Here is a 14,918-nt window from a genome sequence, read left to right on the forward strand (position 1 = left end):
TACCTTTGTCGTTTACTAATTTATCGCTTGCTTGTTCTCCTTTAGTGCATACGTTCTACCTTCAAGAGAACTCGTATCGACATTACCTAACAATTATAAGAACGGCTTACTAACGCTAGAGAAAATTGGAAAGCATTTCCTTCGTTTATACAACTCTTCCCATATTCTATGTCAACTCTCAAACGTTCATAACAACATTCTCAATATGATAGACAACACTCATCATTTGTTTACAATATCTGTATTTCACAATTTGTCTTCAATTTCTCCATAATCATGGCCATGGTTCATTGTTGCATTTTTCTCACATAGGATACTTATTCCATGTTCAAAATTTCATTCATATCATTTTTATAATCACAAATTATCAATGATCATGGCTCAATTCAAACCTTTACTCAACAATGCTACTATTCACACCTTCATGACCCATTTCTTACATCCTTCTATAATCCAAGTGTTTCAACTCTGCCATACCCTAAATAACATGTAAATGCCATAAAACTTACCTTAGATGTTGTAGGAACAAGCCTTGAGTGGTATTACTTTTCTTGCACCAAAACCCTAGCTTACTACTCTTGAAATTTCATAACTTGGATGAACTTTGATGAGTTTTCCACACTTGGTTTTGTTGATTTGATGAAGTTGATCATCAATTTCTCATGAGTTCTTGTATATGAAATGTGTGGAAGTTTCTATAGAAGTCTTGAGTTGTGGAGAATGAAAAATAAAAATGAAATAAATGAACTTGGGTCTCCTATTTAAAACTTGAAATCTTATTCGAAATGAACAGTAGCTGAAAGTGCACAGTGGTCATAAACTCGGTTTACGGTCCGTATTCAAGAATACGGGCCGTATTCTAGAATACGAGCCGTATTTCATGGGCGTATTTAAGCATAACAGAACCAGAAAGGTAGGTTGAGGACATGGTGATTTACGAACTCAGTTTAGGGCCATATTTCAGTTTACGGTCCGTATTTCAAGTCGTATTTAACCATTCAAGTCTTTGGCAGAAAGTTAAAGTTTTGGAATGTTGAAAGACGACAAGGCAGTTTATGGGCCGTATAACACTTTACGGTCCGTATTTCATCGACGAGACCAAAGTGCAAATCTGCAACTTTTCACATTTTCAGAACCTATAAATAGTTGTTGGGCTCATAACCTACCTCTTATTCCCATTGCCTTTGAAATATTACTTAGGGTCGTCAAACGTCATTCCCTTCTGATTAAAACATCGTATACTCGTATTTTTCATTAGTCCATTCACTGTACGAGATTGGAAATTTCTGAGGTGTAACATGGCGATTCAGCTTATACATATTGAACCAGAACTATATGGTAAATACAACCTTTTGCGATAATTTTCCTTGCCTTGAGATAGGAAATAAACCTACCTTTTGGGGACGTGGTATTTCCTTTCCATTCTTACACTTGTTCTCCTAAAAACTGGAAGCGAACAAATTTCATTGTACAATCAACATTGGCATAGCAAGAAGCCAACCAATCAATGCCCATGATAACATCAAAGTCCACCATTTTGAACTCATGTAAATCAACCATAGTACGATGGTCACAAATCACAACTACACAATTTCTATATGCTCTACTAGCTATTATCGATTCACCAACGCGTGTAGATACCTCAAAAGGTTTGATCGACTCCGATTTGACCCCAAACCGACCCACAATATATGGAGTAACATATGACAATATGGAGCCTGGGCCTATCAAAGCATATTCATCAGGAGAAAATACCGATAATATACCTGTGACGATATCGGGGGAAGACTCAAGATCCTGTCTCCCCGCCAAAGCATAAATACGGTGCTGAGGACCACTAGAACTGGGGGGCGCTCCCTCTACCTCTACTATGGCTGACTGGCGCCTGTGACCCTAGCCCCATAGGGCGTATACATGATGAAGACCCGGCTGCCGATCCTGAAGGCTGGACCCTACCAGCAACTGAGGGGCAATCACGTATGATATGGCAAACCTCTGAACCTAGTCGACACTGGCCCTAATATAACTTCCCGCACCAGGAACTCCATGGCACTGGTGGCCTTGCCTGACCTGAATCACCTCTGAACTAAGAACCTGAGCCCTGAAACTCTGACTCGGCCCGGAATCAGTAGATCTATCAAATCTCTGGCCTGTAAACCATGGAGGCACACTAGTCATAGAATGCCAGAATGCCTAGAAAACTGCTATCTTTTCCCACCTATAAACTCACTTGTCGGGCCCAAAGATCTAGCCCTCTTGTTATACCCTTTATCATGCTCACGCTCACTTCTTTGTTATTGTTGGCTTTCCTATAAATTATGGGCGTGGGCTTGAATGCGTGAAATATCCATGTTGTCCTGAAGGGATGCAGTCAAGCACCTGTCCATCAAATGTGGCACTAGGCCTCTCACAAAATGGTGCACTCGGTCACCCATATCCGCTACCATGGCTGGAGATACCTAGCCAAAAAATTGAAGTGGAGACTATACTCTAAGGCACTCATACTTCCTTGCCTAAGATTCAAAAATTTATCGGCTCTAGCTCGCTGAACCTCAGGAGGTAAGTAATGTCAGAGGAAGGCATCCACAAATTCTTGCCATACCGAGAGAGGTGCATTGACTCTCCGTGAAGCCATCCAAACTGTGTACCAATGAACCGCAACATCCCGGAGTCTACAGGATGCTAACACCACCGATTTAACGCCTGAAGCATGCATTAACCGGAGTGTCCTCAATATCCCATCAATAAAATTATGAGGGTCCTCTTCGGATTTGACCCAAAATAATTCGGAGGGTTCAAGCTAATAAAATCACGGGCCCTTGCACTAACAACTCTATCACCTTGACATGTACCTTGCCGCTGATTCTGGGTGGCAACCAACTAAGTAAGTAAATGAATGACCTCTTTTACATCTTGGCCTGAAGCATCTGGTGGAGGAGCTGGAGCTAGGGCTGAAGGTCCCTCATGCTCCTCAGAAATAGGCACTGAGTGGGAGGACTGAGATTGAGCCGCATTCTGGGACTCTTCCTCCTTTACCACCATTGGCGGTACTCTATCAGCCCGCTTTTCTACCACTATCTTGCCCTTTTGGGCTGCCGTTGCTTTCCACTTGATAGGAATTTCTGAAATACATAACACACGGTCAAGGAAAGAGAAATCATCATATCATGGCTCTATCGCACGATCTTATGAAGAAAGAAGGTCATTTATTCCTAAAAATACCCGCAGCCTCCTGTTTATAAGTGTGGCGCGCAACACACCCATAAACCCGACTCTACTAGACACAACTCGTAGACACACCCTAGAACAGAACTGCTCTGATACAACTTTTGTCACAACCCAACCGGAGGGCCATAACGAGCACCCCGTGCTAACCTACCCGGGCACCTCTTATCGTACATCCACATTCACACCTAGGTGGACCACATGGCTTACTCATAATTTACATATATCAATAGTGCTAATCTCATTGGGCAACAACGTATTTATATCATCATCAATAAAAATGCCCATATCCATATACACAAGCCGACAAGGCTATCAAAATGATATACAAAATATGAGCCGACAAGGCTACATGACATCTAACAATACACAACTATCTATGGGCCTCTAAGAAGAGTATGTAACATCATATAGGCGGGACAAGACCGCATCGTGCCCATATGTGTGTACACAAAGGAATAATACCCAAAACTTGTAGCTCCGGAGGAAATAGAGCTCCTCTATGCAATCACTGAATAGGAAATCTATTGATCAAGCCTGTCTCCCTGTCCACCTGCGGGCATGACGCAGCGTCCACAAACAAAAGGACATCAGTACGAATAATGTACTGAGTATGTAAAGCATAATCAACTTCATAGTAGAAACATAATAGACATCACAAGAAATAACATGAGATGGGAGAATCAGGAGGTAATAGAGTCATTTGTACCTCTACTGGCCTTTATCATATCTACTTACTTGTCTTTCATAGGGACCTTCCATTTCTAATGCTTACTCATGTACATATATACATATACATATTCGTATTCGTATTTATTCATACACGTATCCATATCATACCCGACCATGAAGGTTCGGTGTTTCACATACCCGGCCATGACAAGGCTCGGTGATTATACATACTTGGCCCTACTAAGGCTCAGTGTTATCCATACGCAACTGCAGTGGTGTGCGCGCGATAGGGATCATACCCGGCCATATAAGCTTAGTGTTACATAATAGTCATACATACTTAGACACGTATACATAAAAGTCCATTAGTATCATCAACATCATTGCCATCATCGTTTTGATTACCTCTATCCTGAGAGGATCAACTATTAAATAAAGGACGTACTAGTATCGTGAATGTACCGAGGATCATGAACTTTAGTAACTTTAGAGATAGAATCATTAGGAGGACACTATGGAACTCATGAAAGGGTATATAGAAAAGGAACCATGTCTTAATGAAAGACGGGTTAGCCTTACATACCTCTTTGTCTCCTTAACTATTTAACGTTCACCGTCGAAGCTTGAATAATCTACATTTAGAAGGATTCATACCATAGTTAAGCCTTAATGATACTCTTTAAATATACTAGAATAGTTCATGATTTAATAAAAATTGGGCAGCATTTCCCCTATTCCATCGACTTCCACTATACTACAATACAACTCCCAAACATCCACAACTATATCCACAATATCACAATCGAGTAATCACATTACGTTAAGCCTTCAATATTCACTCTGATATTCAACTCGTACTGGCAACTTCATACAAACTTTTGCACATTTTCATACAACGCTTTCTCATCACCATTATTACCTTCCGTAACAAGATTATATCCATATTATACTAAGCATCATGACTCAAGTTAGCTTACTACTCACAACATCATAAAAGCTACATTTAGACATCATTTCCTACTTCCTTCTTCTACCCAAGTTTTGCTACAACCAAGCATTCTCAATAACATGAAATAAGCATGGAAACTAACCTTTTTATCCTATAGGAACAAGCTTTGGAGAAGATATCAACTTGTGCAAAAACCCTAGCTACAATGCCTAAGTATTACTTGAAATCTACCAACCCTAGGGAGCCTTCTAACACATGAACACTTGATTATTGCTATTTGATCTTTGTAATCACTTGGGTTTGAGTGAAATATGTTGGGAAAAGGGTTTTGGAGCTTTGGAGAGCTTGGAAAAAATGTGGGAAATGAAAATAAAGTGGTGTTGGCCTTGTATATAAAAAGAAAAATCTGACCCGGCCCGGTTATACGGCCGATTATACGGGCCGTATAGTTTATACGGTCCGTATAGTTTATCCAGTCCATGTAGTTTATACGGTCCGTATAGTTTATACGGTTCGTATAATCAGACCGTATAATATTCCCAGGTTGCACCTTACTCTGGAACAAATCCACGGACCATTATATGGGGCCGTATAATTTTTACGGTCCGTACAACTGGAATTTTTTTGAAATCCATTCTCGTCGACTCGTTTGACTTCCAATCCTCGTGGAACCTTCTTAGCACTTATGTAGCACTTCATTAACCATACAATAGGCCCTATTTCAGCCCCTCAAAATAATCCTAAATAAATATTAGCTCAATTATAGCGGAAACCTTCCGAACATGACTTACATTTCACTTCCTTCAGCAAACTAAACTTCACCTATTTGTATGACTCGAAGTCTTATAGTATGCACCTTAAGCTATCTAATACATCCCTTAATCTCATAAGGATTTCATAATCATCCTATTCTCACACTAGCCTACCCACAAGGCAACACATTTGGAATTTTTAAGGTGTAACAGTATACCTCATATCGATATGTATATATGTTTTAAAATTAAATAAGTATTATTAAAATATGTATATTATTGAGGTGTCGCCACGATGTGATGTTGTGAAAGTTAGAGTCAGCCATACCTATTTCTACATATAAATTAATTAATTTAAGTGTGAATGTTTTGAAACTATATTAAAAAATAAGCTTTTTTGTGCAATGCACGTGCTTCCGCGGGTCACATATGCATTCCGTGTGTCGCACGTGCATCTCGTGACAACTAGTAAAATAAAAAAAATGAAAATTCACTTATACTTTAAAGAATAAATTTGATAACCCCAAAGTTAATTCAATGTTTTAAAACTTCCCGAAGGGGTCCTCTTTTACACACGATAGAATGCTCTCTAGAAAAAAACCCTACAACACTGAAACCCTACTATTACCACCCTTTTGACGGCATCCATGGATGAAACAGCCACTATGGAGACTGTCCAGACGTAAACAGACCCTCCTAAATCCCTTACATACGCTGATGTTTTGGAAATTACGCAACAACCTGTTACTAAACCCGTAATTCCCATGCAGCCGGTCACTTATGTTCATGGAGAACCAATGGTTATATGGGATGAAGAAGATGTGCAGAACATGTTACTTCATGACAATTTTCACTATGCAGTTGTTGGTAAATTCTCATATGGCTGGCCAGGTATTAAAGAACTGCGCAATTTGATACCTAGCCTATTTGCCATCAAAGGAAAATGTATTGTTGGCCTATTATGTAACAGATACTTTTTGCTTAGATTATTAATATTGGAGGATTATTTACAATTGCTATCAAAACAAGGCTTTTACATTACATACCAAAATTGGGCATACCCATTGAGAACTTTAAAATGGGATTCATTTTTCAATACGGAGGAAGAAACATTCATTGCAATTGCATGGATATCCTTTCCATATTTGCCTCCAAACTATTTTGTGAAGGAAGCAGTTTTTTCCCTGGCTTCAGTAGTGGGGAAACCCTTGTAGGTGGATATGGCTACACAAAACCAAACGCGACCAAGTTGTGCTCATGTTAAGGTTGAAGTTGTTACACCCCGTATCTTCGAAGAGCACTTATCAAATTTGAAACATAAGTACGTTGAGTTACGATTAAGTAAAACCACTTTGGAATATAATGAGCAAGCATTATTAAGTATATTTGATAAGTGAAGGATGTATATAAGATATACCGGAAGGTTTTATAAGGAAATGAGTGGAAGAAATGAAGTAGTACGACTTCGGAGAAAGGATGGGTACGTTTTGTATGAAATTTTTTGTCCATGTTGGGGGATGCATATCTCTTAGCATATGAAGTGTTTTTAGGTGAAACAAAAGGCTAAAATGAAGTTCGTCAAGTCTAGTTTCCAACGCAACAAATTTCTCGTCGATAGGACATCGGAGTAGAGAATTATGGATGTTACAAGTCCAGCTGACAGAGTAGAAACGCGTGCTACAGTAACCAGCTTGCTACAGTAAAATGCTACAGTGTCCCGACCCGAATTTGTCTCTTATAAAAAGGGTAAGAACCCCTTTTTTCACAAGATTTTGCTGGAAATTTCCAGAAAATTGAAGAGAGAAAGTGAGGGAATCAAAAGTGTGCAATTTTTAAGTCACGAAGTAGTGGTTTAGGTCCGGGTAACGCATGGTTGTGATTCTAGTATTGTTTTGCGGGAGATTTTAGTGTGGATATTGAGGATATTGCTATCTTAACAAGAAAAAAGACTTGCGAGCTCGGACACATAAGCGTAGCTACTAGGAGGTTCAACACGTATGTTAAGGCTCGTCCTTTTCTTTAAAGGAATGATTCCTATGGTATGATTCCATAAGTGTTTAACCTCCTTGATTTCAAAGCTAGAAGTTTATGACTCTTAAAGCTTCTTATGATGTTAAGAACGAGAATGTTTTTATGAGGATTACGTTGAGGATGATTTTATGATTAAAGGTCTCAAATATGATTTCAACAATGATATGAAAATGTTAAGCTATTTCATGACTTTCTCAATTTATTTCATTGTTGTTGATCTCACCTTATAAATTGTTCCTCCAAGGTGGGATAGAGCGATAGTTTTCATTTGAACTCCTATGCATGCCATGAGTATAATATATGCATATGGCTATTTTGTGACATTACAGAGAGCTTTATTATTTCATTTTGATTATGCACTGCACTCATTTTCATTCTTCATGTATATGTAAGGCATAGTTGACAGAAGGTGTGTTGTGGCCTTTGTTGTGTATATATATGGCACAGTTGACAGGGGGTGTGCTGTGGCCTTTGTTGTGATGTGTATATGTATGACACAGTTGACAGAGGGTGTGTTGTGGCCTTTGTTGTGATGTGTATATGTATAGCACAGTTGACAGGGGGTGCGCTGTGGCCTTTGTTATGATGTATATATATATATATATATGGCACAGCTGACAGGGGGTGTGCTGTGGCCTTTGTTGTGATGTGTATATATATGGAACCGTTTACAGAGGGGTGTGCTGTGACCTTCGTTGTGATGTGTATATATATGGCATAGTATACAGGGGGTGACGCTGTGGCCTTTGTTGTGATATTTCTATGGATATTTGTGTTTCTTTGATATAGCTATACTGATGCATTTATTTTACCCATTCATTGACACGTCTCAAATGTTTTCCATGACTTTATGTATATATTGATTTCATGCCTTACATGCTCAGTACACTATTTGTACTGACCTCCCTTTTTCGGGGGCTGCATTTCATGCCCGCATGTACAAACCCTAAGCTTGGTTACCCTCCGGCTTAGGATTGCTGCCTAGCTGTTTGGAGAGCTCTATTGTCCCGAAGCTTGAGCTGTTTTGGTACAGATTTTCTTATATAGACTTTGTCATATTCCTAGAGGTCTATAGACAAATGTGGGTTATGCATATAGTTTGTTCAGCTATACAGACGTAGTTCGTTTTGGATATTCCCGTGTATATTGCAAGCCTTGTCGGCGTGTGTATTTTGTTATGTTTGGTTAACTGTGACTCTTCAGGAGACAGGTTCATTCTGATATATGGAATTATGAGTCTACAACATGTTTTACATATTTCCACATTGTCCTTAGTATCAGTCTGATTATATCTAGCGGGTCGTATACGGGTGCCCAGCTCGGGCACTAGTCATGGCCCATCGGTTTTGGTCGTGACAAAAGTGGTATCAGAGCAGTTTATCCTACGGATTGTCTACAGACCGTGTCTATTAGAGTCTTGTTTATCGGTGTGTTGTGCACCACATCTATAAACAGGAAACCACAGGACATTTAGGATGTCATCTTTCTTTCTGATCATAGATCGTGCAGTAGAGCCAATGATAGAAAAGCTCATTCTTGGTACGATTTTTGTTAAACTGCAGGATTGTATTGGAGAAGACGACAAGCTCAGTTAATTGGAGCGTAAGTGTCACGACCCAACCCCGTGGGCCGCGACTGGTGTCCTAACTGGACACGCATACGTACCTACCGGACGGAGTTAGCGTACTAACCAACTAATCAAATTAGACATACACAGATTCATACGGATATAGAATACATCGCACAAAATATATATATACATAGACTTAGACATAAGCCGTTAAGGCTATCACAGCAAGCAGGGTCCCTTATGTCGCAATCTCACACATACCCGTCAGAACAGTGACAACCCACAACCCACAAACATGTCTACAGGCCTCTAACAGACATAACAGAATCAGATGACGGGACAGGGCCCCGTCGTACCCCAAATAAGCACATGTACAGAATATACAACAGCAAAAAGTGTATACCAAAAGTATGAGCTCCGGATCAAGAGGGAGCACTCCAAATCGCAGAACAGAGATCCTATACTGGTGGCGTATCACGCTGTGCGTCTGTACCTGCGGGCATGTAGCGCAGCCCCCGAAGAACAGGGGGTCAGTACGGAAAATGTACCGAGTATGTAAAGCGGAAATGAAACAACAATAATCATAATCTAGATCAGGGGTACAAAGTGTGGCTGACAAAATCGTAATCTGAGTCAGAGGTACAAAAATATGTCAGACCGACCCATAATTCAAATCAGACGTACAGAAGTGCAACAGACAGAGTCATGATCCAGATCAGATTTCCAGAAGTGTGACAGACAGAATCATATTCCAGATTAGACATACAGAGCTGTAACAGACAGAATCATGCATGCAGAGTCATAAGCATATACAGATGCAGATAGCATACACATACATATCAGATCCCGGCCCTTTAGTAAGGGACGCGGTAATAGATCCCGGCCCTCTTAGTACGGGACGCGGTGGACAGACAGATCAGATCATATGCCATCCTGGCCGCCATCCCCATACAAACACATCATCAAATCATATACAGATGTAAACAGAACCCGGCCCGCACACCGAGGGACGCGGTGAACAATGCAGTGGAATGTGCACGAGGAACAGAACCTGGCCCGGGCGCAGTGAAGGAAGCATTGAGGCATCCACGAACAGATTAATGAGAAACCATATGCATACAGACTCAATGAAACTGAAATAGTCTAGATGATAGATCAAATCGAATGATCGGACAAAATTCATAGTAGGTACGCATAAACGTCATTTGGGATGGCACGACAGATTATGTCAGAATAAAATGTCTAGAACCGCTCCAGACGTCAGAATATATTATGAGACTCATAACTATGGTCATAACGCTTGTCATATAGCAGACAGAATAATAACCAAAAGTTACCTGTGAGTTCGGACAGAAATGGGTTAATTAGAGCCTTACAGAAAATATCAGAATTACGTGGGCCCACCTTGGGCCGAGCCGAGTGGACGTACATGAAATTATGGATCATAGGTAATATGGAGTCATTCATGAGAGTCTTAAGGCATTCCGGCTCCATTTGTAAAAGTTGCCTACTTATAGGTCAATTTAGAAGAAACTGGTTCAATCTTACTGAATGATTTGGAGCCAATTTCAATCTCGAATTCCGAGGAACAGGGTCGTTTCTAAGGCTCGCATCTGAGCCTATTATATTTAGAACATGCCTAAGAAAGAAGGGAAAGACTTTACATACCTTGGTTGCATCCTACGCTCGCTCAAACTCGATTCCCGTTTCGCCCAAAATCTATAAATGGTCATGTTTACCAATTAGAAACTTCAAGCCTTTAGAACTTGAACTTTAACTCATACTTTTCTACAAAAATTTGGGCAGCATCTCCCCTATATATACGACATCCCCGAGATTTAACTCGGCTCCAAACATCAACAACCAACCCAACAACAATACCAACAACAAATGACAATCACCACAAAATACAACATAGTATAAATAGTCTTCTTTTCTACATAAAGCGACAACTTCTACCCAAACTTCATACCTCCAAACTAATCTTATTAATTTCACATTCCTTACTAATCACGACCATTACAATACGATTTGGAGGCATTTCATATCATTTTACACAATATACACAAGATACACAAAATATACAAGTTTTCCTTCAAAATCATAATTCACTCAAAACCTCCAACTTTCAATATAAATGTTCACAACACATTTTTATGTTATCATTTCACTTACAACCATCACTATTTGCACCCTACAACTTCAATTCTTATAATTACATAACCTACTACAAGGTTACATATTTTCCTACATCAACCTTACAACATATTTTCCATAACAACAAGAACCATTAACCTTCCATTTTCATCATAAGACTTCAACAACTCGATTAACATACTAAATAATTTAATTCATATTCCTCCCTCCAACTAGAGGCATACGGCCAACACACACATATCCCCAGCACACAAAATTTCATAGTTTGTTCATTTTCACATGCTACAACATATATGTATAATTCTTCCAATATAACAAGAGAAAAATTCTTACCTTTCTTCCAACTTCAATCTTCCGCAAATGCCGCCCTCTCGCTAAACCAATTATATCACGTCGGAGAGCGTCTTGAGCTTACTATAAATACAAGAAGAACAAGATTTTTGGACCAAAGATTGATGAACACAATTTTTTTCTCTCTTGGCCGAAACCCTTGGCCCTTTTGCTCTCAATTCTCTTCTTCTTCTTTTTGTTTGTTTGTTGAATTTTCTTGAACCTTAGCCCCTTATTATAATTCTTGATCACATGATAAATCACATGACCAATTTATGGGCTTGGGCCTTTAGTTGGCCGGCCACCCCAATTGGGCCTCTAATTTGTAATAGTTTTTTTTTGGGCCAACCCGGTTGGTCACGAGTTGGGCCTAGCCCACTGACCTTTCGACCTTAAAACGTCCATATCTCCTTGTACCGACGTAGCCTGGGAGACCACGACCTATGGTTGGAAAGCTATTTCAATTATCTACAACCTTTATTTCTGGGCGTGTTCCCAAATTCCAAACTTATAATGCCGTGTTTGCCCCTCCAAGTCAGGTCATCCGAAAATGTTTTCTTAAAAATATTCGTTTGGAGGGCTTCCATTTTGATTTGGCCCCAGGGCCCTTCACGAGTTGTGTTTAACTTTACATATGCGACTCATATAACTTGTCACATGTCCCAAAAAAAATCTTGACGTGTGGGCCCCACCTCAGCTTACAATTAATTCGACGTTCGAAAATGCAGGATATAACAGTAAGTAAGGCTCTGAAGGGGGACATAAGACCCGTATCACCCGTCGACTCAGGATCGAGGATGTCAAGAGGTATAAGAAAAAGCATCAGCTATTCCATTGAGACGGACCCATCGAAGGACGTGGTTCCAATAGGAGGAGACCCGACTGGGAAATTGTCACGACCCAACCCCGTGGGCCACGACTGGCACCCTACTTGGGCACCCAGACAGACTTACATATCCAATTATCAAATCCAAACTTAACTCAAATTTCATATTAGCCATTTAAACATAATTCAAATCAAAACTTGTCTTAAGCGGTCACACGTATCAAAATATCATATCAGAACAGGAAGGAGCGGCGGAATACACATCGCCGTACAAATGCACATATACAAATATACAGGCCATTTGGCCGTATCCAAATCTGATAGGGTGGCGGAATATACGTCGCCAATCGTATGTACAGATACAACATAAGGGCCATTTTGGCCACCATAACTGGCGGACCGCACTAAGACACAAATCGTGACTAAAGCAGACACACATAGGACCCTCGACCCACATATATGACTACAGGCCTCTACAAATGCAGAACGAAAACATATGACGGGACAGGGCCCCGCCGTACCCTAAAATAATCAAATATACATATGCATATACATCACAAGGGATATGTACCGACATATGGGCTCCGGATCAAAGGAGCACTCTGTAATAGCAGAACGTGTGGCCTACACTGGCAGATCACTGATCTCTGTACCTGCGGGCATGAAACGCAGCCCCCGAAGAAAGGGGGTCAGTACGAAAGATGTACTGAGTATGTAAAGCATAGAGTACAGAAATGTAAATCACAACTGAAAAACAAACCGGATACAAAATGGGAATACTGACCAGTATATCAAAATCTGTACCAAAACATATATATACATAATGCAGATAAAATCATGCAAAGCTCAGGAACGTGGTCACCACTCCGACGCTGGTGCCACACACAGCATAACACCAGAAGGTTCAAATCTCCGTACATCCCCGAACACACATATCATCATAGCATATCGCCAGCCATATCACAGCATAACTCCAAACGGAACCCGGCTCTATGGCGAGGTCTCGGGAACCGTAACACAGCATACGGCCGAATTAATCATAGGGCGCACGAATCATAACCGGCCCGGGAACCGGTGAACGAAGTCATAATAAGGGCACGAGCGGAGTCTTGAGCAGACAATGCAATTTATATATCAAAATACTTTTGCAAACTTGATAAAATCATATGTTGACTCATTAGTCAAAATAGTTCGAACAATTAATCAAAGCGGGGTTCATTTCACAAAAATATTTCCAAAATGGTAATTACGGTTCAAAATATATTTTAGGATATCGTGGCGATCCAAACATTATTTTACGATAGCCAAATTCATAAACAAAAGTCCTTTGCCGACATTATACAAAAATGAGACTAATAGAACAAACAGAAGAGTCTCGGGGTTAGCGGGCCCACCTCGGGTCAAGTCGAGGTGGCGGACATGAATCACGGACATTTGGGGTCTATGGAATCATACATGAAGGTTCCGAAGCGATTCGAATACATTTACAAAAATTTCGGGCATTAGATCACTTTTTAACACAAATGAGAGTTTTATGCTTCAATTGAATTGGATGAATAGTACCCAATTTCTAATTCGGATTTCCAAGAACAGAATTGCCCCCAGGGCTCCGATATCGACCTAGTATACCTAGGACATGCCAAAAGATGGAATGGGGTAGCCTTACATACCTTTCATGCGTCTTACGCTCGTCAAAACTCAAATCCCGTTTTGCTCAGAATCTGCAAATGGTCAAAGTTACCAATTAAGAATTTCAAGACTCCAAGAATTCATTTAACTATGCATTTGTCTACCGAAATTTCGGCAGCACTTCCCCTATACATATAACACCCCCGAGAATTCAACTCGGCCCAAAACATCAACAACGGCAACACAACAATACCAACAACATCAACAATCATCATAAAATACATTATAACATAACTAGTCTTCCTTTCCACATAGTCCAACAACTTCCATTGCAACTTAATAATTTCAAACTAATATCAACATTTCCATATTCATTAACTAACTTAAGACCATTTACATACGATTCGGAACCATTTCACATTATTCCATAAAGTGTATAAAAGTTCCACCAAAACCATAATTCGTTTAAAATTTCTAATCTTTAACATACTTATTCATAACACGCTTCCATATCTCAAATTCATCAACAATAATCATAATTTGCACCTTAACAACTCCACTTTCATAATGTCATAAAATCATACTAAAATGACATAAACTTCTACATTCCATTTCAATGCAAACTTATATCATTTCATCTTCATTTACATTGCAAGCATCACAATAACACAACTAACATGTTAAACCAAATTAATTCATTCTCATTCCAACTTCAAATACCACACGGCCAACATTCAATTTTTCCATCTTCCATCAAATTCATTCAACTTTCATTTC

Source organism: Lycium barbarum, chromosome 6 (genome assembly GCF_019175385.1).
Source record: "Lycium barbarum isolate Lr01 chromosome 6, ASM1917538v2, whole genome shotgun sequence".
NCBI classification, from domain to species: Eukaryota; Viridiplantae; Streptophyta; class Magnoliopsida; order Solanales; family Solanaceae; genus Lycium; species Lycium barbarum.